This window comes from Anguilla rostrata, chromosome 12 (genome assembly GCF_018555375.3).
Source record: "Anguilla rostrata isolate EN2019 chromosome 12, ASM1855537v3, whole genome shotgun sequence".
NCBI classification, from domain to species: domain Eukaryota; kingdom Metazoa; phylum Chordata; class Actinopteri; order Anguilliformes; family Anguillidae; genus Anguilla; species Anguilla rostrata.
The window spans coordinates 21,020,792-21,048,025 of record NC_057944.1 but is presented as its reverse complement, the minus strand read 5'-3'; the positions used below and the strand labels follow the sequence as shown (position 1 = coordinate 21,048,025).

Sequence of the window (27,234 nt, the reverse complement as noted above, 5' to 3'; positions counted from 1 at the left end):
ATCGTATTTATCATCATCATCATCGTTGTTGTTGTTATTGCCAAAAGAGCCGTACTGCTCTGGAGAGATCACCTGGCAGGAAGTCCTCATGATACAAAATGTTCCGTTTCCTGAGTGGTGCTGGAACATTACAGAAATGTTGGGGGGTGATTTGTTCAGTCATATGTACATGTCTCTCTCGCGTATGAAAGCTTGCTCCTCATAGCCGTGTTGTACATCTTTTGTGCACACTAAACATTTTGTGGGCCAAGTGATGTTAAATGCTACGATGGTAAATATGTAAGGCACTGCCATAGTCTGGAGCCCTGTCAGATGTGGACTGCCTGTGCAGCAACCTGCATTATGCTACAGAAACAAAGTCAAGCCCCAGGCATAAAAATAAGTGCATTAATAAACCGTCTGTCTATATACTATTGTATCTATGAATTCAGTTAGTCCAGGATAATTTATTTTAAATCTGTAGGAGTTTTTCATATTGACTGTTTATTGGTCATTTTGAAAAGATGATGGGATGTTTCTATTGGTCCCCATCATTATGCATTAAGAACATTATTGCACACAATAAAGCACAATTTGGGACATGGGAACAGGGAGAATTACATTGAGAGAGCGCAGTTATTGCAGAAAACCCTACTGACCATCACTGTGTTAGTTCTCTCTACATCTAGTGGGAACAGCTGATGAGTTCTGTCTGTGGAGACATTGAATGAGAACACCTGTGACCCACCTTCCCCATTTCTCTCCCTCACTCTATCCCTCTCTCTCTCTTTCTCTCTCCCTCTGTCTCACCCTCTCTTGGTCTCCCTCCCTCCTCCCTTTCCTTGTGTCTCTGCTGTGTGTGTGTGTGTGTGTGTGTGTGTATGAGAGCCCAGGAGCTGTTCAGAATGTCGGCTCTCTCTCCAACCAAGTGTGAACAAGAGAACTGTGAGTAATTAGCCGGACGGAGTGCTGATGGATGGGCTTGGGGAAAGCATTGGTTCTCTCCGAGCGTCGGCGAGATTGGACAGTGTGTGGGGGGTAGAGGGTATTACATTTCAACAGAACACAATTTATTGGAAAGAGGAGGAGAGAGCGAGAAATAGCCGGCGAGATCGCGGTGGCCTGTTTGTTTTCACCGACAGCAGAAACAGAACAGGCGGGCTGAACTTCAGGTGCTGGGAAAGCACTCCTGGGTAATTAATACCAAAGTAATCACTGAAGTGGAGTGTGAACTTTCAGCACTTTCTCAGCACACAGCCGTTCCCGTCCGAGTGCATCTCAGTAGCCTGGCTACTGCAGAGAATGTTGATCAGGGAGAGTCGGTGCTTTGGACAGAAACCTTTGGTCACTGTGAAGGGCGATGAGTTTCATTGTCATGGAGTCAATGGCAGGGTCAGATTTTTCTATACACACTGTAATTCAATACAGTACATTTACACGTGGGAATCTTCATCTTCACCCCACTGAGCCTTGTAATTCAGGGCCAAAAAGGAATGCGGTGGGTAGGATTTCCAGCTTTGACTGCTGGTCTCAGTTACAGCTGGGAGAGTTATAGCTCAGTCCAGTCTTTAGTCACTCTAGCACCTTTCAATGGTCTTTCTCAGCTTTCAAGAACTGACCTTTAAGTGAATGTGCCTCATCAGTCATGTGTGTCCGCTTACTGGAATCTGGGAGTCCAGTAAGTGCGGGAGACTGCAAGTCTACAGAAGCCCGCTGTAGGGAGAGCTGGGTGGGCCGTTAATAATATTACAGCTCATGCTGACTACCATTTTAATTGTGCTTAAGAGTCAGGACATAAAAAATACAGACATATGAATTCCCTTTTGTGTTAGTGCTTTAAAGGAACAACAATGATGTGATGGCAAGCACAGGGTGTTGTTTGTCCAGATATGATCTTTTGGGATGTTCTTTTAATTTCCTGTTTCACTTTTCAGTGTGAGTTATGACTAGACATATAGCCTTGCACTTTTAAAATCATTTTCTGTCTTTTTTTTTTTTTTTTTGGGGGGGGGGGGTATTGTTTTTACTCTTTTCTATTGTCTTGGTCTGCAGCAGTATACAAGCCAAATGGCCTTTCATCATCTATGGCTTTGTGGAGTAATTTTGCGTTTCGGGGAGAGCTAAAGTGCCATGAAAAGTGTTTGCCCCATCCTGATTTCCTCTATTATTGCATATTTGTCACACTGAATGGTTTGCGATTTTTAAACAAAATGTGTTATTCGACAAAGGGAATTGAGTAAACACAAAACACATTTTTTAAATTGTTTCATTTGAAAGCTATCAAACACCCATAACACCCATGTAAAAAAGTAATTGCCCCCTTAGTTATTCAATCAACCAATTAACCAAATTTAATTGATGATTAGATTCATCTGATTGAACACTGCCAGGCTTGATTGCAGCCAGCCCTGTTCAATTTAAACCTCACTCATTAAACCTTACCAAGTTTCTACAAGTACACTATGACACAGTCAAAGGAAATCCCAAAAGAGATGGGGGCGAAAAAGTTGTTTAAATACATCAGCCTGGAAAGTGTTACTAAGCCGTTCCTAAGGCTCTGGGACTCTACCAAACTGCACTGAGAGCCATTATCTCCAAATGGAGAACACTTGGCATAGTGGTGTATCTTCCCAAGAGTGGATGACCAGCCAAGATTTCTCCAAGGACACAGCAACAACTCCTCTAGAAAGCCACAAAAGAACATCCTAGCCTCAGCTAAGGTCAATGTTCATGACACCTCAATGAGAAAGAGACTGGGCAAAAATAGGACTTATGGGAGAGTACCAAGGCGGAAGCCATTGCTCACCAAGAGAAACTAAAATGCTTGTCTCGCATTTGCAAAAATCACATGGATGGACCCCTAAGCCTTTTGGGACAATTTTATGGTGATTCAAAAGTGGAACTTTTTGGACGACAAAGGTCCCATTATGTCTGATGTAAAGCGCATACAGCATTTCACAGTGAGAACATCATACCAACAGTCAAACGTGGTGGTAGTGTAATGGTCTGGGGATGCTTTGCTACCTTGGGACCTGGACAGCTGGCCATTATTGAAAGAACCATGAATTCTGCTCTGTACCAGAAAAAGTTTTAAGGAGAATCTTCTTTAGGATAGATCCAGTCATCTGTCTGTGAGCTGAAACTGAACCGTAATTGGGTTATGCAGCAGGACAATGATCCAAAACACAAAAGAAAGTCCACATCTGAACGGCTGAAAGAAAACAAAAATACACTTTTGGAGTGGACTAGCCAATGTCTTGACTTGAGGCCAATAGAGATGCTGTGGCATACCCAGTTCATTCTTGAAAACCTTCCAATTTGTCTGAAAACCAGTTCTGCAAAGAAGATTTAGCTCAAATTCCTCCACAGCAATGTGAAAGATTGATATCGAATTATATAAAGTGTTTAGTTTCAGTTATTGCTGCTAAAGATTGTGCAACCCTCTTATTAATTTTAAGGGGCAATTACTTTTTCACATGGGCAATATGGGTGTTTAAAAACTTTTTTTCATTAAATAAATGAAATAATTCACTAAGTGTTTTTTGTGTATACTCAGGTTCCCTTTGTCTAATATTACATTTTTTCTAAAGATCTTAAACCTTTCAGTGTGGCAAATTTGCAATAATAGAGCAAATCAGGTAGGGGGTAAATCATTTTTCATGGCATTGTATGTATTCTGAAGCATTTTTGTATGTTTGCACACTGTTAACAGATGAAAAATGGCTGTACCTGCAGCAAAATAATTGATTCTTACAAAAGCCTGAAGAATAAGTATTTGTGTGATGTTTAAAATCCAGCTGTGCATTTGAGAACAGCCCAAACAGTTTTTCTTTTCAGAGAAATGAGAAGAGAATTGGTCAACTGAAAGAACCACAGCTTTTTAATTAAAGCCTGCATCGTAAGGTCGACGTGGCGATACCTCTTGCTTTGTGTTTTGTAATTTCCTTTGATCAAACGACGTGAGCGTTTTAATTTAGACTGGAAAAATGTTCATCTGTGGGTGCCCGAGGAGTAGGGTGAGGTTCCAGATTACGATTCCTCAGAAGTGAACTGGTGTTTACTGAATGCATTACCTGGCCTGTTATCGATGTCCTGTCTCTCGCTTCCACTTTTCCAGGAAGGTGGGGTGCGTGTGATAAGGAAACAATTTAGAAGAGCTTTCTCAAGGCATTAATGCATTTGCTTGGAAAATTGCTCTTCATTCTCCAGCGCTGCTGTCCTCTCTCTTCTGGAGTAGCCCCACAGAGATGATTAACAACTTGGCTCTGATTAAATGTAGAAGGGGATGAGGGGGTGATCACAAGGCTTTGAGAGTAGAGCTGGGCAAAGCCGAAAAATATCAGAAAAAATGTAAGCCTTCTGCCCTGCTGATGAGGAAAGAACCATGCACCAAGGTGGGTGCAACACATTAGTGGTGGCTGAAGAGAGTTTGAGAGAAGCAATCTCATATTATTATTATCACCATAATCAGCACCAGTGTATTATTATTATTATTATTATTATTATTGCATGTGAGGATACATGGAGCAGGCTTTTTTAGGCTCGATGGATTTTTCCTTTTTTTAAAGTATCACATAGTTTCTGTTTGACAAGCCTCCTTGGAGAATGGTAATCACCCTGAGCAAAAGGGGTGGAGTTTCCAAGCCATAATGGATTGTGCTTTTAATTTTAAAAAAATGCTACATTAGGCAGGACCTAAGTTAGCATGGAAAGCATGTCCTCATGTAAGTAATCCATTCTGTGTATCGATCAAAATCTTGATGTACCATATACAGTATATCATCCCATCCACATCTTGTGGGTTAAAAATAGGAAACTGACATGAAGGTTGTGAGCTGATAAGACATAGCAATCTTTTAGTTTGTACATGCCTGTGTCAGAAGGTTGGTAGTAATTACATTGAAGGGTCAGGGGAGAAGCTGAAGACATTGGCTCAGTGTTCTCACGCCTTGTGTAACCTCTGCATATAACTCAGCCCGTGTCTCGCTTCATGGCTGTCATGGGAGGTTGGGTCCATTCATCACTCTTCACAGGTTGTCTCAGTTTGATTGGCACCTAGTTACACCTCCCCTATTCATCTTCTCCAATCACACACCTGGATCAGTGGCCACAAATGTCAGAAGGAGGAGCATATGTTATAGGATTAGGCATAGATCTTTAAGATGAGGGTTAGGGTTCATGTCATTGAGTAAACATATTTAACTACATAACATCAAACCCTGTAATAAGATGTGTAGGCTATACAGATCAACAACACATCAACTGTTCTGATTGCCAGTGGTCACGTTTTAAGTAGCCATCAGTTTCAGTAGCAATAGAATATCTATGCCTATCAAATTCCAGCACAACCAACCACCCTAAACAGACCCGCAAAATCAACCTTAATCTTTCTTGGGTTGATTATCTTACTGTATTCGCTGGGCAGTTAGAATGTATTTGCTTACTGTTGGGGCATTATTAGACATCTACAGTATTACTACATTAGTAAATGACCACCTTAATGAGCACAAACCCTTTTCTATTGTTACATATTCAAGTAGCATTTAACTGTGTCGCTCTGCTCTGTCTGAGTGTGTTTTCTTTAATCATTGCAGCTAATGAAACGAGTTAAGCAAAATAAGATAAACTACTACTTAAGCTGAGCTCAAAAATGCTTTTCTTATCGGTGCTTCTGTTTTCATATTACACACCTTCCTATTACACTGAATGCCCTTGCCCTTGAATGCTTGAATACAAACATTTGCCACTTAATTTGCTCTGGAGGGAGGATGATATGTCATACTACACTGCACTTTATGGTTTCCAAGAAACTGCAAATCACACAGAGCCCGACTGAATTACGACTACAGCACTGTCTCCTACCCTTTAATAAACCATGCATCATCTGTGTTTATCTGGGGCTTTGGGCCTGCTTGGCATCCAGAGACTGAATGCCAAATAGGAGGTGTGGTCTCCTTAGTTATTGGTACTGATGTTAAGTGTACATAGGTTGGGGTGTTTCAAAGATTTTCAGGCCTGAAACACGATTTGGCTGATTGATCCTTTGAATAATTCATGATCACAATGTCAATTCACTTTGCCTTCAAAAATAAGCAATGGTACTCTTGGGCCTTGGCAATAGCAAGAGGTCTTTCTGAATGATGCTGCTTTTTTAGCTTGATTCTCTTCCATTCTTTCAGTTCAAGGATTGATGCGAATGTCAAGGTTGCTCCGTTTGAAGTTGTATTTTTCTCCATCAAAATAGTCACTTTATCATTAATTGAAAACATGGAAATCTGTAAACAGATGATAATCTGTAAGCATAACACATCAGAATCTTAACACATCAGTCTGCTTGTGCAGCATTGGGAGGGGAGTGAGGAGTTGGTGCTGTTTTTAAGTTTCTACTTCAATCAGAGAAATGAGGTGGGCGCGGTAGTGGGCAGAGGCTATAACATTGTCTGATGAGAGATTTGCCAGTCCAGAGACAACCAGGAGATGGGAAATCGTACTGCAGCTACGGAATGAGCCGGAAACCTGTGCACTTCATCAAAGCCGTCCTTGTCTGACGGCCCCTTGACACATTCATCAAAGCTTACGGCCAGAACCTGCCTCGTTTGCATATCAAGATCTCAGAAATGATGGGGTTTCGTTTTTTTTCCGGACCGGATCCAACGCTTTCACTGTTGGGTTATTCATTGCGTTGAAGCAGAATGAAGCGCAATCAAATAGGACAGGTTTCCCTCTCTGAACTGGCCTTCACTACTCACACTCAGAGAGTAGGATGGGTCTGGAGCAGAGTTTTAGAGCCCTCTGAGCTAAATGTTTTTTTTTTTTTTAGGTCCTCAAAAGTGACCCACCAAATTCTCCTGGTATATAGAATAAATCGCATAAGGCAGCCACAAGAGTGTTTTCTTTGGGTTCTGGAAAAAGCAACTGAATTCCAATAAGCAAGTTTGTTTTGTCCCATAAGGATTCATTTGAAGAGTAAGCTGAGCTAAAGGCTTCATGTGTATTGGAATGCCTTTATAAGCACAGGTTTTGCCAGTCGTCTTTATTGAAGGAATTCAGCTACCAGTGTATCCAACAAGATAGTTTCGAATATAATGTATTGATGCAAAAGTGCTCATGTATGCCAAGTACAGCCAGACAGAGAAAATACAACAAATAAATGGAATTTGGGTCTGTGTCGGTGACTTTACAAGACCAACCCTGTTGGTAGTACATTAACACAGAGTCAAAGAGAGTGATGATTGGTTATATTGCAAGAAATGCTTTGATGCAGTCAGTGGGCCAATAGACATGCAAATTAACTCGTTTTACCAATAAAGTTAGATAAACCTTAGAGAAAAATACACAACCACCAACAAATTTGTAGAACATCTGTCGAGGGAGATGGGGATATGCAGGAAGTAAATGGACATCCATAAGAGGTGCTGATGGAACTCATGGAAGTGCAGAGCTGCATTTGCATTATCATTAGCATTCTTTCAATTAAAATCCAATACAACAGAGAGTGTCTCCAAATATTCAGCAAAAGTCTTTCCCTGATTTTTTTAACCAAAAAATCTATTACTACAACTGATACAACTGTTTTACAACTAACTGGAACGCCTTAACTGGACGATTAATTAAGGAATGCATACAATAACAGTCCCTCTAATAAGAAATGTTTATTAGTGTCCACTATGTTCCTTCAGCCAGACCCACACACTGCTGTTTCCTGTGGCTTCCTGGCCAGCTCCTTCCTGTAATGTTGTTAAGTTATTCTTTAACTTGCAAACACTTTGTTTTGCAAGCTGATGCATTCTGCTCTCACTTTGGTTTCCTTTTTTTCTGGCCTTCCTGTCCATCGAACGGAGGAAAGCGAGTGAGAGGACAGAGGGGAAGAAAAAAAAAAACACTGAATTTGTTTAGTCATTTTCCCAGAACACCCTTGGTAGGTTTTGCATCTGTCTGCATGTTTTCTGGGAAGTTATTCCTGGTAGGGGCTAAACAATTTGTGCTATCAACAAGTGTTTTCAAAGAACCTGCTCTCTGTTGTTCTTGGTTACATAGTAAAATATACTTTTAATCTGACTCCAATTGAGTCATTTTAAAGTCCAATTGGGACCATACGTACACTGTAAGAGTTTATTTAATGCTGAAATGTCTTCTGTGTAGGACCATGAGCCTAGTTTCTCTTTAGCACTTACTTGTCAAAATTGTTTCTGTCTTTGTGTTCCTGTTCCATCATCTACAGGAACAGTGGACACTGGCAGCTTGATGCTCACAAACATACCTCACAAACTCACCCCCATATCTACACCTTTACCGCATTCTCACACTCCAAACACACACGTGTGACCCTCTCACACCTCGCTTAGTATGTACAGTAAGTGCACACACAATATAGCTGATGAACAGGTGCCTTGTGTGTGCTAGGCTGGATCCAAAGTGTTCTTTTTGTAATTACAACAATAAGCCATGGTCTTGTTTCATGTTGTTTCCATGGAAACCATGTATGAAACATAGCAGAACCCTCCAAGAGCAACCCTTGTCACAAGAGTTCTCTTTTTTCATATTTTATTTACATATTGGTACTTGCTTATTTGGCACTCTGCTTATAATGCCTTCATGACAATGTAATAAGTGCTTTGTACGGCATCATGGCATGTCATAACTTCAAAAATTATTGCAGCCTTGTTTTGACACTTGTCATGACAGTAGTTATGACATACACATACATACACAACTTTTAGTTGTATTCAGTCTAAATTGTTATTTTAAAACTAGTATCATTTTGAAAGCAATTAATTTTTTTAATTGCCTTTCTAAATGAGACAAAGGTGGGAATGATTCCATTTTAATCCACTTGCTTTTTAATCATATTTTATCATTATTTTTATCCAAACTCAATGGGATGTGAACTAACAATCCGCAAAAAAAATTCAAAAAAAATTCAAAATGAATTCCATCGCAATTATTTTTTCACTCCATATTTATGCTTTGTAGTTTTTAACTCTTTTCCTCCTTTTTCACCCCAATTTGGAAAGTGTAACTGTCTTAATCTTTGCTCACTACCACAGCTGCTTTTGATTCAGGACAGCGAATGCTATCAGTGATGCCACTCACTGCCTCTTATCACAGTGCAGCTTGCTAGCCGTGCTCAAACACAGAGGAAGACACTTCATGTGTAGTTCAACAGTCAAACTTGCGGGAGCCTGATCGACCAGCGGTGAGTACTGGCTACCCACAACCTACAGCACAGTCGCAGATTCCATACCAGACTGCATGAGTAACAGTGCCTTAACAGGATGTGCTACCCAGCAGCTCCATCTGTTTTTTTATTATTATTAGACAATTCACGTGGGAGAAATATCTGTATCTATGTATTAATTTTGGGGCAAGGTTATTCACTGAATAATTTCCAGTGTCAGCAATTGACAAAGACAAGTAATCTCTTCAAAGGGAAAGTATTGAGGCTATTCACTGGATCCCTGCCTTCAACTGACAACATTAACATAATCCCTCGCAAAATCATCCCCAAGAGATCTCCGTGCGCCATTATTTCACTGGCTGCTACAGTTAAAGAAAAAAAGCATTTAACTCGCTTACTCCTTTAGATAAAACGCGCTCTCATTACTGGTGATGGAAGATGAATCTCATTTCAGATCAAGGAAGAGCAGTCATAATTCATCCAGAGAAAGAGCTGTCCGGGACCCAAAGGGCCCAGACAGTGACGGAACCTTGCAGAAGTGGAAGTGGACAGAGTAAGGGAGAATAACCTCAAATCGGTCTCCACTGGCAGAACGCAAGCGGTCAAGCCCCCTGCGCGAGCACTGTACCGTACTTCCAGCTGAAGGAAGACCTCCTTTAACGTAACAGTGATATTGGGCATCGAATGGCTGAGGGAATGCAAATTTCAGTTTACTATGAAAAAAATGAACAGGGGAGATAACAGACTGCGATGTCAGAAGGACAAAAGCTGGAAAAGGGGAAGCGATAGCAGGCAGGAGGTAAAAAGTAATGTTTACATGTCAGGAGGGTGTATACTGGAGGGGGCTTGCAGCAGGAATATCCTCAAAATTTTAAGAAAATGCAAATGTCAGAAACTTTTCCCAGAATAGTGATTCCTGCAGTACGGTAAGACAGTTTTCTATCTTAGTTAAATTTTTTTGAATGGCTTTCATCCTCATATGAATATTAAATAATCCGTTGAATAATGGAAGCCATCTTGTATAAATTAAATAGAAAATCCAAATTCCCTTGATTCATCCATAATGTATATCAAAGCGAATCTTATGGGTGACAAAAAGTCCAAACAGGAAGGAGAAAGAGCCTGAAGCCTGATTGACACAGACAATTTAATTTAAAGCGTGCGCAACCGTGAAATTATCTCTGTTGCGGTCCGCTACAAAATGATCGAATTGTTCCCGAAGCTCGGCGCACTCTTTGACGTCTGCAGTTGTCGGATGTGGTCGCTACCTTTGAATCCTCAGAGGTGACTAATTGAATGGCGTCGGGGAGAGGGGATTATTCAATTACCTAATGCGATGCATTTAAAGAGATTAACATTTTATCACCAGGAGGGACTGTATTGAGAAAGGCTTGTTGCGGTGAGTGGGAGCATATCACTGTCTTCAGCTCAATCAACCACCCATAAATGATACCACACTGCCAAGTATTACGAACGATACCCACTTGTTAGTACACTTAAAAGGTCACTGAAGCATGAATTGGGGGAATGTATTTCTCGACGCTTCAGAGGAATGTGGGTAAAGGGGGAAATGATTGGGTAAGGTTTTTTTTGGATTTAGAAATGTTTTTTCAAAATGTTTTTTGGGGAAATTTTGAAAATGTAAAAAAATTTAAGTCACTACTGCTGATGTATCTGAAATAGTACTAAGCATCCTATAGACTAACTGTTATTCTATATTGTCATAACAATTCACACTGGACTCAAATTCCAATTTATTTACTCTTTTATTTGCTGTGGTATATAGATCTGAGCGGAAATTCTTGGACTTCTCTATTTTCTCTTGGCACATTGCTCTCTAGAATTACTTTTATGAATGTATTTTTGTGAGACTGAACATCACACTTGCTTCTCAAAATACGCTGCATGACCAAAAGTATCTGGACACCCACTTCAGTCTGGGTTTGGGCTAGGCCGCTTAGTTCCTTCCTTCCATCCATTCATCCGTTATCTACAGTATCCCTGCTTATTCTGAGCAGGATCGAGAGGCAGGAATACACTGGACAGGTCACCAGTCTATCGCAGGGCACACATACCATTCACTCACTACCATTCACTCACACACTCATACCTATGGGCAACTTAGATTCTCAAATTAGCCTACAGGTTTGTCTTTGGACTGTGGGAGGAAACCAAATTATCTGGACGAAACCCACACGGACACGGAGAGAACATGCACACAGAAAAACTCAGGCTGGATTCAAACCCAGGTGTGAGAGGACAGTGCTGTCCACGGCACCGCCCCCCATACAATCACATTACAGAAAAGGGGAAGGCCTTTTCCTGTTTCAGCATGACAATGTCTCCGGACACACAGCGAGGTCCATATAGAAAAGGTTTTGTCAATGGTGTGGAAGAACTTGAACGGCCTGAACAAAGCCCTGACCTCAACCCCATCCATTCAGTTAGAAAGCCCTGAGCCAGGCCTCATTGCCAAATCAGAGCCCCACCTCACTAATGCTCTTCTGGCTGAATCGAAGCAAATTCCTGCAGCAATGCTCCAACATCTAGTATAAAGCCATCCCACAACACCATATTAATGCCCATAATTTTGAATGAGATGCTGGATACTATGTGTCCACATACTTTTGGCCATGTAGTGTATATAAATATAATGGTACAGTGATTTTGATCCCCCATACTGAGAAAAACAAAACATCGGCAGATGAATCAATGTGAGGTAGGTCATTTCAGCTCTGTTGCTAACATACTGAATTGTACAGACTTATCTTTGATAAGTATTCAGTTTTTTTATCTGCGCCAATAAAAAAATTATAACACCGTTGCATGGGTTCCAGATCTACCTGGGGCTCATCCAAAGAATTTAGCCTCTTGGTATCCTAAAAATGAAGTTATCTTATTTATTTGTTATAGATTGTGGTGAATTAGGGCAGAAGTCCAGGATATTTTGAGCAGAGCATGAAGCTGGGCCAAGGGAGGTTACAACATGCCATAAATAACCCTTGGTGTTGCAACCCAGACCTTTGTTTGCTGATTTTCCTGAAAGATCTTGTCAGTGTCAATCCCGTTCAGCCACAAAAACATAGCCATGTTTTCATCAGCTTAATTCATTTACCATGACATCACCCTTTTGCTGTTCGTATCGCAGCAACGTACAGCTTGAACTGGCTGAAGAACAGACACTTTCACCTGACACTGCAGTTGAATGGATCCCACGCTTAGATGATTCCATCATTAAAATCGCAGTGGGTTGACCTCGTCTTTCATCTCATTCAGGGACCAAAAAGCCACACCCACCTGTGTGATGCACTCGTAGAAGAAGCCACTCGTAGAAGCCAATGCGTCTAGTGGTCGACGGCTGTTGAAAAGAGTTTGGGTGGGGAGGGTTAAGGTTAATGGGATGAAATGCTGTCTAGTGGTTAGAAAAATGCTCATGTAGTCTTACGATTCATATCCCAGGTGGGGCACTGCTGTAGGGTTCCAAAGCAATGACCTAAATAGCTTCAGTTATCTCCAGATGTATAAATGGATGATGAGACCAATGTAATTCACCCTGGAGAATGATGCTGCCTGCTAAGTAAATAGATAATATAATGTGAGCTAAATATTCAGCAGTGGAGCAGCTGTCTGGCTGAATCAGAGCTTCAGGAATGTGACCATGTGATTCTGTGCCTCCCTTTCTGTCGGATTTAACCAGACATGCCCCCCCCCCCCATGCACCCCCCTCACCCCCACCACCTTTTTCTGAGCTGTGTCTTCAACTAAACTAGGCCATTGTTTCTGAAATATTATTTTCTTTAATGAGGATGATGTGTGATTTCTCTTCTAGGAATCCTCTCCAAAAATGGATGGAAGAAGGTAAAAAAAACAGGAAACATATGGTGGTGTTTGCCTGGGGCACTCTGCTTTATCACTTGGCCGTGTGGAGAGAGAAACAGAGAGATACAATCCATAGTTCTCTTAGAATCACCCAGAACCGCTTGCAAACCTGGCAACTGCCATTCTTCTTCTTGCTATCTGTGCATATACAGAGTGATACAACAGTGCCAGCCACTGTCACATGCCCAGCTTTGGTTGCCACCATGGGCAAACTGCCCTTAATTCTTGTTTTTCATAATGAAATCTCTTCCATAACTGAAAGTGGGTTGTTATGGCAGTTTCTATCTTCATTCAGCTTCCTGTCTTTTTGAGTAATGCACATGGGAACTGAACAATTACATTTCGATAAGTGCTTTAATTATTGTCATGACTAGTCCGCCTGATGAATATGACTCTCGACAATGCCATTTTACATCACATGCTAAGTTTACCCTGGCGAAGAGACAAAATTCCCTACTTCAGAGATAAATCCAATTCTGCGCAAAGAAAGGTCAGTGTTTCATTAATTGTAATGCTGTGTGTTTGTTCACAATAGAACAACATTGCATATATAACACACTGGTCACGGCTCTCTGTAAAATAACAACTTCATTGCCAAAATGTATGATTTAATCTTTGACGTTATTATCTAAATGAGGATTCCCAGCAGGATGACAATTAGGGAAGTGAATATTTTGGCTGCAGTAGTAATAGGCAAAACAGCACTTAAGACCGTTGATTTAATTATTGAAAATGGACCAGCAATCAAATCTGCAAGTACCTGAGGCCATTGGACCACGCTTAACATTAATGCTCAGCCTTGTTAAACAGCACAAACAAATCCATTCCGCTCTGTCACATATGCTGAGCAAAAGAACTGCCGCCAGATGCAGAATAATCCTCTGTAACATAACTTTACATACCATGAAAAAGAAGGTTTTGCTCTTTACTGATGAAAATAAGTAAGAAAAATAAAGTAGAAAATAAATTCAGTTTGTCTTTCTCCCTCTATCTGTGCACTAACCCAAGGTGCTCCAGCTTTGCACTGCACCCCCTCCTCCCGTTATAACTGTATTAACATGCATGATAACATGCACGTATGATCTACATATTACGTATAACACAAGCCCTACAATTGCTTCAGGAGTGGCATTCAGAACAATGGACAGCGCAGGAAAAATCTGGACCGTGACAGGACAGATCCACTGTAAAGGTGAATGAGTCAGAACAGAGAAACAAGCCCTTGTAATATGCAGACACTAGAAATATGCATTTCCAAATATTTTATCTTTAAAAAATCTAGTGTTGCATAATGTGGGAGCCCATAAATCATAATCAGTTTTCCATACATCTCTAAGGATGATTGATTCCATTCATATATGTGTGTGTGTGTGTGTGTGCGTGTGTGTGTGTGTGTAAACATACACGCACATACACATCTACACGATACCATCACATACTCTATTTTACAGCTTATGACATTGAAGATGAAATAGTGTGACCACTGAATCTCAGTCTTCATCTTGTTCTGCGGAGAGATATTTCTGTCCGTCTTCTCCCAGTGTTATTTCTGTCAAAGGTTTTCTGCTCACCAAGAGGGATAAAATGAGAGTGGGTGTGCCTTTCTGTCATATCAAAAGTAGACTTCTGAAATTGAACGATGAGTTCTTGTATTTTCTCTGTGTTATTACATCCCATCATATTGCAATAAGATGGCAGATGGTAAACTGACCAGCTGTAAGTCCAGTTCAGGAATGATTATGTCCAACTTTATAAAAATATGAAGGGCCTAGCCTCCATAGAAAGTGTCGATTGGAGTAGGAAGTGACCAGTAAACACTGCAGCCTAAACTAAAAACAATCACACTTTATTGAGTTATAGGGATATAAATACAGCACAGTACATATTATAATTGAATCACAACTAGATCATCACTTTGTGAATCACGGCATTGAGAATGAATGAATTTACTTGTGAATAAACAGAAGCTCAAATAAAGCAGGTAAGTTGACCAAACATTGCTTTATGAGATTTCTGTACAAATATACTTTGTTCAATCCCAATCGCTGTAAAAAGCTTATAGATCCCTGAATGAGATGTAATCTGCAACTCAAAGCATCATTGTTAATATTACAACAATGTCTCTGTATTTCTCTGTGTGTACTTGGAGTGCGCACAATTTTGAATCGCACAAATAATGACGACAAATAAATAATTTATCAATTACAAAATAATTCAGATTTTTTGTTAAAAACAATGTCAAATAGCAGTTTTTTATGTTGCTGCTGTCGTAATCATATATTTGGATCTGCCCCAGCACTTACAGTGTAAGCTAAGAGAGTAGGAATTGGGAGAGAGAGGGCCACAGTTATGGCATATGTGCATCTGCGCGGGTTTAAAGTTGTCTGTGTGGGCTATCCATGTCTGGTCAGGCTGGAGCTACCTCTAGTGTTTGTTGTTGTATGGCCTTGTTTCCCAGACGATTGTTACATGACTGCTGTCATTTAAGTTTTATCCTGATTAACCAGAACAAGTAATAGCAAGCAGCATGTGATTCATACATTCATCCAAAAACAGAAGCTATGCATTTTTCTTTTGATAATGGAGTTAGAAAGTCATCACAGAAGCATCAAGTAGCCTCTAACTAACCTGCTAAGAGCAGCATGAAGATAGTAAAACAATATGCCTAGGTAGTCAGTCTTTGAATCGTCATGTCTGTCCATATCAGGTATGAATTTTTTTATTCAGTAAAAGCCTACTCCGAACATAATTGCTATAGTCACTCCCCATTAGTAGACGGACATGTTCCCCATTTCTGGTTTAAACCACACCCACTTTTGGTTTCTATCCAAATACAAATATAAATACCTTTATCAGTTGAACAAATAGCACCCACTGCATTGTGGGAAAATATCTCCCCTATTTCTACTGAAAAGCAAGCAAAAGCAAGCGCATGATGTCTGTGTGAATATGTTTCTGCCGAGCATGATGAATTCGGTTCAAGGCCTAATCCTCCTCCTCTTTTTTTCTTTTTTCTCAGTAATATTTTGTGTGTGTAGAGCCATGTGTAGGTTCCTTGCCTGGCTTACTGACTCATAAGGAATTATTTGCTCACCTGTCAGTACCTTGGAGGTGCAGGGTAGCTGTTAGAAATAATGAGCAGCCACTGTTGCGCTCCACATAAATATCTGAAACATGCAGTCCAATAATTTGCCTCATGATGCTATTCTCCACAGCCTTTTAGTTGCAGAGGCTGCCCAAAAGCCAGCGTGTTTTGACACATATCAGATGGTATACATTTTTTTTCTGTCTGCCTGTATCTACTGTATCTATAGCCTTTCCTAATATTGTGGATGCATTCTCTATAATTGTACATGAATAAAGTGTAATCATTAAAATGTAAAGAAACGAGATGCTCTCAGTGTTTTCTCTCTCCGTGTCCCCTGCTGAGGTCTGAGAAAATGACATGTCAATCAAATGCCTGCAGCAAACAGTGGTGCAGAAACCACCGTCAAATCACCTCGTGTTGGTTCTGCTCGACCAGCTTTGTTACTGTGTGTCAGAGGGTAAGTTTTATTCTTTTCCTTCAGCCAAACATTAAGCCTCAAAATGCAGCAGGTCATGTCAGGTGTGGTGTCATCATTTAAAAAGGAATTTTTTATTACTCAGAATTAATGATGACTGCACATAGCGTGATATGCTGTCAAAGCTTCTGGGGTATTGAGAAATCAGACAAGAAACTGAGGACATAAGAATACCCTGTCCTTTAGCTTCGAGTCACGCGCAGTGACTGTGGCGAGGGCAGCAGCCTGAGTTACGACCGTGTCCATGGGAACGCGCTGAGGGCGGCGGTACGGCAGCGCTGGGAGAGAGGGGCGCGCCGTGCGCCCCCGCGCCGTCCCGAAGGCACGCAGTCTGGCTCCTCTGAGGCTGGCACAGCGCAGGTTTGGGGCACGAAGCTGAAATTTAATAAGAGCTGGAGATGGAAACGTGGCCCGGGGGTAAAGCGCTGCTTTGTGCATCTCCGCACTGTGCCTTCAAACTCACAGAAGCGAAAAGACGCGACTGTCACAGTGTTCCCGTCCCAGAGGGGGTGTCTTGCCTTCAGAAGAAACCAGGTAAGCACTGCTAAGCTCAGATAGAGCAGGTTACAGAACGTCAATCAAGTCATTTTACATTTCTGAGTGCAAGAACGTCAAGGTGAGGAGACCCTGCAGTGATCGGTTTCCCCATATGTAGTCATTACTGAGCTTGACCAGGCCTGGGTCAAATACATATTTCACATACTTTAAATGTTTCTTTTTACTGAAATGCCACTAACTGTAACATACAATCATATGAAAGAGAAATCACGTTCTGAAAATTGGTGAATATCGATGTTTGTTTTAAAAGTGTCAGTAATCTGCAGGAATTAACTGGAGTAAAAATATTTGATCTAGGTGTGAGCCTGACCTCATCATTCTTTGTTTGCTCAGTGCTGAATCTGACGCTTGTGACCATGATTTCAGGTTAACCTCTGTACATTCCTTCTGTCCAAAGCACCCATTTTCTTCTGGGTTTGGGTTTTAAAACAATAAAACCCCACAGGTATAAAGTAAAATGTTCAGTGCTAAATACAATCTGAAAGTACATCCATCTTGTATCTTAAATGATGTTAAATGAATACTGAGCATTTGTAGGCTTTAACTGGATTGCTTTGTACCACATGTATTGCCGGTGAATCAAATTAATACAATAAACTGGTGTCAGTGGTAGATTCAAGCATTAATTTTGATAGATTATCAATAGTAATACAATTTTCAACTCATGCCTGGTGTTACAACTGATGCATGAAATCCATAGCCAGAAAAATGTATCATTTTTCATCTATTGCCACTTTCAGCTTTTCATGCTAAAAGCATCTGTTTGACTGGGCATGCTTTAAAATAACTGCTTTGAAAAAGAAAGCTTAGTTGCCTATTAGCTATAAAGGATCACCATAATAGTGTACAGAATATACCCCTGACAAACATCTTCATTTCTTTCTTAGTTTTTAAAGCACTCTTGGGACAGAGTATAATCCAAGTTCCTACTTTTAATAGATTCCTAAGCCCATTATATCCTATTTAAAACCTATGCAGGAAAAATAATTTAATAGTTTTCTAGGTCATTAATTAGTAACAAGCCATTAGGTACAGATTAATACGGTCTATTGAGGGATCCTATTCATGATTAATTAATGCATTAATAGCAACCCTTACAAATGTGTATCAATGATTAGCTTTGGGTTAATGAATAATAAATAAGTTATTTGAAACAAATCAGGTGAAAGTATCAGCCAGTTGAATAATGTATTGACTGGTAATATTAAATGTAGATTTGCACATATTTTATCAATTCTTTTTTTTTTTTTTTACTATTACAAAGATAAAAATGGAAATATAGGGCTTCTAGGTGTCTTATCCTGTTAAGGCAATGTTCCAGTTTCCAGCCTGGTAACAAACTCATGCCAGTGCTGGCAGTAGCCGGCAGTCCTGTAGGGCGATGCACCAAATGGAGCTCACGTCATCCAGGGAGGGAGGGTTTCAGCTGGCCGGGGTAACAGCGTCACATCGCTCGTCAAGCTTTTTCTCCTGTGGAGCTGCGCATGAAATGTCTTCCTCTGACTCATGTCATGTCTACACATGCCTATACATGTCAATCATGTCTGTCATGTCTACACATGCCTATACATGTCTGTCAGGTTTCTTATCATTAAAAATACTAAAAAAAAAAAAAAGAATAATCATCTCATTAGACTTTGGATATTCAATTTTTCATTTATGAAACATTTTGAGTTGAGCTGGCTAACAATTATTGGTTACAAAGCTTTGCATAATAAAAGATCTGCTTCACTGGCACTGCAATTAGGCATGCTTCCATTTCCAGCATTTTCAGTGATTTCGAGCACATAGCTGATCCCTATGTCCAAGGTTGGTTTCACTGAACACATAAAAAAGTCTTGTTTGACAGAATGAATGCCATTAAAGTTTTATGGGCCATTCGTTTTTCTTATTATACAATAACAGAGATGTTTTTTCTTCTGTTTTTACCAGGTAAATTGTTTTGTCATATTTGTCTCACATCTTTAAATGGCAGTAAAGCATTCTGTGCACCTGCAAAAATGCACTGAATAAATGTAGTTAGTATTATAATTATTCTCCTAACAGACTCTGAGGGTTGGAAGATTGTTCCAGTGATTTCTGAATTGGAAAAAGCTCATCATAATCATGCTTTTATATAAAGCATGAGACTAATTGTTCAGTACTTTCATAATTAGACAGAGTTTTGGCTCCCTAAACCAAATGAACAATTAAGTAAGTGGTCAGTTCTCCTCTGCTTTGCTTGGAATGGGCAATTCAAAGAGAACTGTGGTCAAAACAGGAAGGAGACAGAGGAAAAGGCCATTTTCAAAGCCATGACCTGTGTTTTGTGTATGAGACAGAGAGAAAAAGAGAGCGAGAGAGAGAGAGAGGAGGGGGTGAGCACATAAATGATCCGTTTGCACCTCTCTAAAGATGATTCTGCTGCCGTTTCAAATTTGCCTACATTTTTCTTAAGGTGGTCCAAACACAAATCCCAGCCATAAATCACCAAATGGAAAGGGTGGGGAAAGAAATTGTCCTTAACAGCTAAAGACATTAAAAATGCCATGCCGCAACAAGGACTTTGTAATAGCGATAGATGAGAGATGCAGCCATTAGTGGGTAGAATAATGTGCGGAGGGTAAGTGTGAGAGTGCTGACAGATTGCTGACACAGGCTATCCCCTACACCCACCAGACTCCTGTCACAACCCCAAATGATGATGAATGCTTTTATTTCCCCAATCCTGTTCCTCCGAAAGCAAGCTCAGTGCAGGCCTGAATCGATGTGAATGTAATGGAAAATCAGACTCAGATATTCTCTCAAAGAGAGGCATGATCCATGAAGCCATACTCCTAGCAAGTTTATGCTGGAGCTTGCTTGCTTCGTCTGGAAGGTGGTTGGTTTGATTTCTTCTGCAAGACATCATAGCCTGTGTGAGGTTCTAGAGAATTTGAGGAAACAGCTGTTTCCCCTCATCCTCCCAAATAAACTTGAAAAAGTAACCTCATAACGCAACTACAAAAAGTTCTATAGTTGCTATATGGCAAAACGTATTTGAAGTACCTGCAAACAGAGGAGTGCAAAGGGGGCTGAGAGAGAGACTGTGTGAGAAAGAGTGAGAGAGAGAAATAGAGGTTGTTAGTGTGATAGAGCAGTAGAGAAGAGGTGGTCAGATCATATGAGGAAATGTGAAGCACATCTGTACAGCCCCACAGGTCCATGAAGAAGAAGGGTGTCTGCAGGAAGAGAGGGAGCAGAAAGACTGGTAGCATGGTGAGCAGATGGAAAATGTGTTTGTGATTACAGCAGCTATACATTTCTCACTCGAAAGAAAGATGTAAAATATAGCGACAGAAGGGAAATTGATGCTTGCTTGCAAAACACAGAATTCAGACACAACAGTGATCTTTATGAGCTCTTTGTGAGTGATCGTCTATCGACTGCCCATTCGGCTCTCAGCTGCTCCAAGGCTTGCTGGTTGCCAACGACAACCGCTAATGAGCGAACAGAAATAATTTTGACTGCATTTATCCAGCTGTTTCTCACTGACAGAGCAGTAGTCCAAGTGCATACGTGATAGAAGATATGAGCATGCAAAATACTCACCAAAACTGAGGATTCAGGAGTAGCAAGACTGTTATGTGGTCTCTGAGCCATGAGCAATTTTGATACAACATTAACAAAAATTCTTAAAGGTAGCAGAACTCCACTCCACCGCAATAAAATAAATAATAAAATATTTAATATGTATACATTCTGCTATGTAAATATTATTTCTCCTCTGTTGAATCATAAAAGTGATTATGGTGGGTCATCAAAACGTCACAGATATTTACTATTTTATAAGGATACATGCGGTGTAACTGTTCAAAGATGAATCCAAACAAAATTGTTATTAAAATGTTCAATGTCATAATAAAACCTTCATTCATTACTCTGGCAAGGTTTTGGGGTATATAACAACATACTGTACTGTAATATGGTTAAGAAATTATTATTGCTTTGACTGAAACACTTTCGTCCACAATTTAGAATTTTACTAATTTCTTTTGGTGCAACTGATACGGAAATGCATTTTTGAAAAATATCACATTAAAATACCAAATACGACATGGTATGGCATGACCAAGCCCCCTTGTGAAGGATTATCTGACAAAACAATGGTCATTATTTTTGTATATAGCATACATTTTATTTATGTTCCTGTATAGCATTTATACAAAGTGCTGTGCAGGATTACAAACTGAGGTACTGGTACATGTCCAGTATAAGAAAATGATAAAAATGAACAATGAATGTACTGAAGTAAGTAAATAACTCACATTAATAAACTGCATATGAACTTCAGTATAAAGGGATGTTTCTATATTACAGGAAATTATGTAGATATTCATTCAAATTTATTTCATATTTGAAATTCAGAATAGGTTTCAGTGTGATGAATGGATTAAATTCTTGACCTAGTGTACGGGTTCTAGACTGAGGACAAGCCGGTGGCAGCATCAGAGAAATTCACTTTAGAACAGGCTCAAGCGTTGGTGTGTGAATGTTTCACTCCAGTTCCTCACAACGATTTCTCTGGGTGGCAAGACCCGTCTTACTTTCACAAAGTGCCTTTCAAACATCCATTAGTGACCGTGGCCCTCTGCTATTTTTTATTTTTGCACGGCCCCGAGCCCCGCCCTACAGAAGAGGACCTGTTTCTCGGCGCTCTCTGACATTCTGCTGTTACCGACAGCGAGGTCGCAAGTAAATGGCGGCAGAGCCATTTGTAAAGGGTGACAGGATTAAAATGTAAATAAGGAGCTGTTGCCATAGGCTGCTGCCTGCATGCGAATCCGTCTGCCATCCCAGCGAACGCCGAGGGCTGACTTCTGTCAGGATGAGAGGCGGGAAAAATGCCCCTGATGGAGCAAAATTGTCACAAGACGATGAGTCACCTTCCTCTTACCTCCCCGGCGTGATGTAATCCCTCGCTTCTGTGGGCTGAGGAGGAGTTCTTGAGAAATGACCCCGTTTAGGGACCCCGGCTCTCCGCCATCTGCTGCTCCCACCTACGAGCGCGGGCTCCCTCCCGCCCTGGCGCTCGGAGCGGCTCGCACAGCTGTCCACAGCGCAGGAAGCAGCCGCATGCCAGTCAGATTCACCACGCTCCCTTCAGTTCATATTTTATCTGAAATGTTCACTCTGACAGCACGTCTTTATATAATGCCTTTCATCTCATGATCTCTAAGTGCTTTATAGTGAAGGGAGGGAAAGCACCTCAACCAGCACTAAATGTACATTGAGCCCCATGAAGCTCGGGACAGTAACACTTCCGGTTTCAGGCTGCCGGTTTGTATTTTTATTAACTTTTTCCACCAAAATAAAAGTTCTTGTTGGGCTGTTTAAGAGATTAGAATTCTGACCACAGCTGATGCCGCATGGTTACATTTACAGATTCTACTATTCTGAGCGTCTCCACTTAAATTCTGATGCAACTCACAAACTGTGTTTGTAAAACTGAACACTGTTAAATTAAACAATTTAATATGGTTACAGCCAATGAAAATGTACGAGTAATAAAAACAATTTTCAATTTTTTATTTTTTTTTACTTCATGAATATAATGAATCCATGTTTTATTTATACTACCTTTTATAATTAGCTATTAAAAATAAAATATTATGAATTCTTTACACATTGTTTCAAAGGCAGGAGCAAACTGACACAACATGTGGTATTAATTCCTACTACAAATATATAAACATTTTATGGAGTTACAGAACAATAAAAAAGAATAGTAAATTGTTAAATGATGTACTTTGAATAAACATTGCTAAACCTAGTAAGTAATTTCCATATGTATTACAAACTGTGGGGAATTCAAGATCTTATTACAAAAGACACAGAAACTGCTGGGGTGTAATTATTACATGTACTGTCAAAATTGGGGTAATTTGTATACAGGTCAATACAAATCTCCATGCAAATCTTTTTGTCCCACAAGGATTCTAATGGGCTCCTCAGAATGTCTACTACAAGAATCAGAGTTTTAGGCAATATACATGCCCCAGGATTTTTTGCTGGGTTTGAACGACTGCATGTCCACCCTGATTTGCATATTATGAATCACAAGTCTCACTTTACTGTAAAGGCAAAGGATTCTAATTCAGTAAAGGTAGGGTGAAATGGGTTCCACAATGTCAAATATAAGAACCAAATGTGTTTCAGACAACACATTCACCTTATGAATTGTTACTGGGGTTAAATTATGTACATACTCCCATATGTGCATATTGCACCCGCATAAGTGCATGGCAGCCATATCACAGAAGGAGGAATTTTATTAAGGGGCTTATTTATTAAGGGGCTTATTTGAAAGGGAAAAGCACAGGTATATTTGACCTTGACATTGACACCAATGCAATAGCAGCATCTGAAGCTCTTTATGTGTGTATGGGCATTGATTCATCATCTAAAACAAGAAAAATATCACAATGTTTAAATGAAACCCAATGCACAATAGAATAATAAAAAGTCACAGTATGCAGGTAATTCTAAAATGTCAATGTTAATTTTTGTTTCCAGAGAGGTTTTAAAAACACGGTCTCTCTTTCTCATTTGATAAATTTCCTTATTTAACTCTGGGAGCACGCCTAGGTTTTGTTTTCCATAGGCCTACTTCCATTTCATGCATGATGTATTTCACTACGTGTCATCACGAATCAACTGTTACAGCAGTTATTAAAGTCGTTTGAGTACATAATATCTAATTAATTTATTTGCAAAAATGCAGATTCAACTTGTACTCAGTTACATTTAGGGATGCCTTTGATTGACCGACTCTTACATTCACAAAATGCGAGCATCTGTGATATGATAACGCTGTAATAAATTGTAGGTTTGGGTCAAGAATTCCGATCTGTTGGTGAACATTAAATAGATGAAGGGCTGAGAATTCCTGTTGACCCGCGTTGTTGAATAGGCTATATAAACAAATAAATAAATAAAAAATAAAGAAATAATAACATAGCTAAAACACTCCAGTTGTGATACTAATGTAATCTATCCGTTCTAGTGTTTTTGAGAACAACGCACCTCACTTCACAGACGGAGACAATCATAACCAGGTATCTAATATAAGACTTAGGCAGTATAATATCGTAGTCAAGCCATGATTCAGGTAACGCCAGGAAGCCTAAATCAATCAAGAGTTTATTAAATTGATTGATAAACATTCGCAGTTCGCTACATTTAATTGTCCACCTCAGATTATTTTGCGCGCCTTGTCCTATGGAAGAAACAGTGTGTCCTTTTGCTGTTCGCACTATGATTAAATTTTACGATTAAAGTCACACAACGGACAATCTCGTTTGTACGCTAGCTACTTTATGGTGTTGATGTCTAAACCGGTAACCCGTAGTTGCGTAGTAGTTGGGCATGTCGACTGATTTTTAGTGTACAGCGCAGGTGTGGTCCATGACTCGTAATTTTCTAAAGAGCAGGTTTGATGCATACCTTTTCGGTCAGGTGCGCCGCACTGTTCCGTAGTTCCAGCTGCTCGTGGATCGATGCAAATGCGGAGGATATCATCTAGCCTATTCCTAGGGCAACCTATGCAAACCGGTCGTGTGGAATTGGACGTATTCAGTTTAGCGCTCTGAATGGAGGCCCACATCTCCGGAAGGTGAAGCTCGTTCTCCCGATTGGCGAAGATTGCACACTCAGCGGGGCCAGGTGAGTAGGCCTTCATACTTATTAATATTATTGTATCATCTCCTATTTTCCGCTGATGAGTTTGTTTGCGCCCCGATTTTTCTTTGTTCACTCGGTCGTTTCACTGAATGTTAGATAACAGAGCAGAGTACCCAAATACAAAATATTTCAGTATGGGCTTCAGATTTGCCTTGGAGTTCGAGAGAGCGCATGTTACCAGGCTGCAAATCAGTATAAGCGCGTTGGGGTACTCCGAATGTTGTTTGCTTTTCACAACAACCGTGCTTAAGCCTGTAGTTTTTGTTGCATGTGCCAATGAAATTAATTTGATGAAGGCGGGTAAGAAAGTGTCCTTATTACACGTTTTCAATTTTCATTTTACTTAAAATATTATTGATATAAAGAACCTTCTGTTTGTTTCCTACCCACTACACACGAACCTTTTGTAAAGGTTTCACTCTTAAGTGACGGTTGCATGTGTCTTGGTATAAGTGCAGGCCAGTCTAGGCCTGGGCATTTATCCCTGAATCATCTCGATGGTGGAATGTCTATAATTTACTTTATAGTGTTCTTTTAAAAAAAAATGAACAGGGATGCCCCTGTTCAAACCAGTATTTAACACAACAGGATATTCTTCTGTTGAGGAAGTGTGAGCGCTCTACAATTAATTTTTTCCTATTACATTCAGCAAATATTTCTGAGCAGATGGGGATGCTGTCCAAACACTGTTTTAGTCTGCGCTGTCGCTGCTACAGGCCCGTTAAACTTTTACTGTTGTTACAGATTCCAGTCCCATGCGGGCTGTGTGCACACAAACTAAAGTGGCCACTTAGTGGGAACTGATTCTTCTCTTGCAAGTTTGAAAAACTGCCTTCACACACACTACACTGAAACAAATTCTTATGTGAGGCCTGTGTATTTGAATTTCAGAAAAACACTACTCAGGCCCGTGCAGGATTCCCACACAAATACGTACATACAATCGCCTACACATACTCATGGGAACTTCTGATATGGTAACTAAAAGACTGGGAAAAAAAGAGTATGGATGTACAGTAAGTACCCAGAATAGTGGACTGTTTGTAGTTTTTCATAAAAAATTTCTAGTCCTGACACTTGTATTTGTGATGATTTGTAATAAACAAGTTAACAATGCTGAGACAGCTCTGCTGTGGCAGCCCGAAGGGGATGTTTAAAAAGGCACGTGCAGGGACGTTTAGCATCGTCTGTGGCTCCGGCCCTGACTGGGACAGTACACATGAAGCAGAGGATTCCCTGAGCATGCCCTCTCCATCCACATCAGTGAATCAGTGGCTTCTAATGATGCGTGCTAGTGTCAAAAGCAGCCGATTTATCCAACCTACAAGGCCATGGGGAGAGAAATAATCTTGGGGTTTGGGTCCGTCCTTCAGAAATGCGGAGACTGATCAGCTGTGAGCATCTCTTAATGAAGTCCAGAGTAATCCTGAAATGGCAGCATATTCACATGTTACCTGTGGTATTACACATACTGCACCAGGGAGTGTGTGGGGACAACCTGGACAGCCATTGGCTGAGAATAGAAAAACAGACCGCAGGGTTTTAGTACAGGTTAACCTCCTAACGTTACGCTCCTCTTTCTCCCATCACTACAGTCATTGGCCACACCCATGAGTGGAGTTTCTGATGATGGCACTTAAACACAGTGCTGATGCAACTCTGATGACAGACAGGAAATGCTCTCAGGAAACACAGGGATGGGAATCTCATGGACAGTGATGGTTTGTTCTTTGTGTGTCCACCCCTTTTCAGAGTAACAGGGCTATTAAAGAACATTTCACAAAAAAATTAATGAAAAAAATATATAGCCGCAAAGACACAGTTCCCATATGTATTCAAAAGGATTTCAGAGCATTGAGCATTCACTTCGTCTGAAGCTTAGTGTGGAAGGTAGTGACGTGCACACGAACAGAATACAGAGCACTGTGGAAAATTATCTTTTGCCAATCAAGCAGTCAGCAGGGAGCTACGATGAAAAGGAAGTTGGTGTAGAGGGGTTTATATAAAAGGTTATGTCAGTGGTGTGTGTGTGTTTGTGTGTGCAGGTTTACTGCTTTTATTAAGTAACTGACCACTGAACTCCACATATTTCAAATGAGTGATAGGACAGGAGGGAGGCATATCATCTACCCATTCCCTGATGCTCAAAGGTACATAATCCGTCATAATAGCCTGTTTCCATTAAACTTAATTTTGTTGTGTTAGTGTTCTCTGGCCTTGCAATAAGAGATTTTGACTTCTGGCCTGTGGTTTCATGGCAGAACTGAGTCACACCAACTTTCTCAAAGAAAAGGAAAGGTCTGACTCACAGTTCTGGTAGAGTATGAAACCAGCCCCTACACATCAGATAGCAAAGAGCAGGTCATCTGGTCCCCT

The 27,234-nt window shown here is 40.4% G+C and overlaps 2 long non-coding RNA genes across 2 annotated transcripts; one reads left to right on the top strand and one right to left on the bottom strand.

Annotated features, from left to right (window-relative positions):
* Window positions 1-17,691: 17,691 nt before the first annotated feature.
* Window positions 17,692-24,762, bottom strand: LOC135236907 (uncharacterized). The gene is made up of 3 exons (XR_010324706.1): window positions 24,622-24,762; window positions 22,073-22,225; window positions 17,692-18,635 (listed from the first exon to the last, which is right to left on the bottom strand). It is a non-coding gene; the product is annotated as an uncharacterized LOC135236907 (long non-coding RNA).
* On the top strand, window positions 24,700-26,528 carry LOC135236906 (uncharacterized). The gene is made up of 2 exons (XR_010324705.1): window positions 24,700-24,840; window positions 26,454-26,528. It is a non-coding gene; the product is annotated as an uncharacterized LOC135236906 (long non-coding RNA).
* The last annotated feature ends 706 nt before the right edge of the window (window positions 26,529-27,234 follow it).